This window comes from Nematolebias whitei, chromosome 1 (genome assembly GCF_014905685.2).
Source record: "Nematolebias whitei isolate Nwh7 chromosome 1, NemWhi1, whole genome shotgun sequence".
Taxonomy (NCBI): domain Eukaryota; kingdom Metazoa; phylum Chordata; class Actinopteri; order Cyprinodontiformes; family Rivulidae; genus Nematolebias; species Nematolebias whitei.
In genome coordinates this window covers 59,918,674-59,919,988 of record NC_056498.1, presented here as the reverse complement: position 1 = coordinate 59,919,988, position 1,315 = coordinate 59,918,674, and the positions used below count along the sequence as shown (strand labels likewise).

The window sequence follows — 1,315 nt, the reverse complement described above, 5'->3', positions numbered from 1 at the left end:
GTTTATTTTAGTATTTCCTGTTGTAGTTAGTAGTTTATTTTAGTATTTCCTGTTGTAGTTAGTAGTTTATTTTAGTATTTCCTGTAGTAGTTAGTAGTAGCTTATTTTAGTATTTACTGTAGTAGTAGTTAAAAAGTAGTTTATTTTAGTATTTACTGTAGTAGTAAGTAGTAGTTTATTTTAGTATTTACTGTAGTAGTAAGTAGTAGTTTATTTTAGTATTTACTGTATTAGTAGTAAATAGTAGTTTATTTTAGTATTTACTGTAGTAGTAAGTAGTAGTTTATTTTAGTATTTACTGTAGTAGTAGTAAATAGTAGTTTATTTTAGTATTTACTGTAGTAGTAGTAAATAGTAGTTTATTTTAGTATTTACTGTAGTAGTAGTAGCAACTGGTAGAGCTGCTGCCTCTCAGCGAGCAGGTCCCTGGTTCAAACCCCGGTCCAAGGGCCTTTCTGGGTGGAGTTTGCATGTTCTGTCCGTGCATGCGTGGGTTTTCTCCGGGTACTCCGGTTTCCTCCCACAGTCCAAAAACATGCATGTTAGGCTGATTGGTAACTCTAAATTGTCCTTAGGTGTGAGTGAGAGAGTGAGTGGTTGTTTGTCTCGTTTGTCTCTGTGTGGCCCTGTGATGGACTTGCGACCCGTCCAGGGTGTACCCCGCCCCTCGCACAGTGATTGCTGGACATGGGCACCAGCGACCCCCGTGACCCAAAATGGAATAAGCGGGTAAAGAAAATGGATGGATGGATGGATGTAGTAGTAGTAAGTAGTAGTTTAGTTTAGTATTTAATGTAGTAGTAAGTAGTAGTTTATTTTAGTATTTACTGTAGTAGTAGTAAATAGTAGTTTATTTTAGTATTTACTGTAGTAGTAGTAAATAGTAGTTTATTTTAGTATTTACTGTAGTAGTAGTAAATAGTAGTTTATTTTAGTATTTACTGTAGTAGTAGTAAATAGTAGTTTATTTTAGTATTTACTGTAGTAGTAAGTAGTAGTTTATTTTAGTATTTGCTGTAGTAGTAGTAAATAGTAGTTTATTTTCGTATTTACTGTAGTAGTAAGTAGTAGTTTATTTTAGTATTTGCTGTAGTAGTAGTAAATAGTAGTTTATTTTAGTATTTACTGTAGTAGTAGTAAATAGTAGTTTATTTTACATTTACTGTAGTAGTAAGTAGTAGTTTATTTTAGTAGGTACTGCTGTACTAGTAGTAAATAGTAGTTTATTTTAGTATTTACTGTAGTCTGCGTTTCTCCATCCAGCTCTAAACTGCAGGTACAGATAGTGACAGCTCAACTGTCTCTCCCTCCCCCC

The 1,315-nt window shown here is 33.5% G+C and overlaps 1 protein-coding gene across 1 annotated transcript in view; it reads left to right on the top strand.

Annotated features, from left to right (window-relative positions):
• The window catches only part of phactr2 (phosphatase and actin regulator 2), a 43,600-nt gene that overhangs the window by 40,532 nt on the left and 1,753 nt on the right, over positions 1-1,315 (top strand). The window lies entirely within an intron of this gene.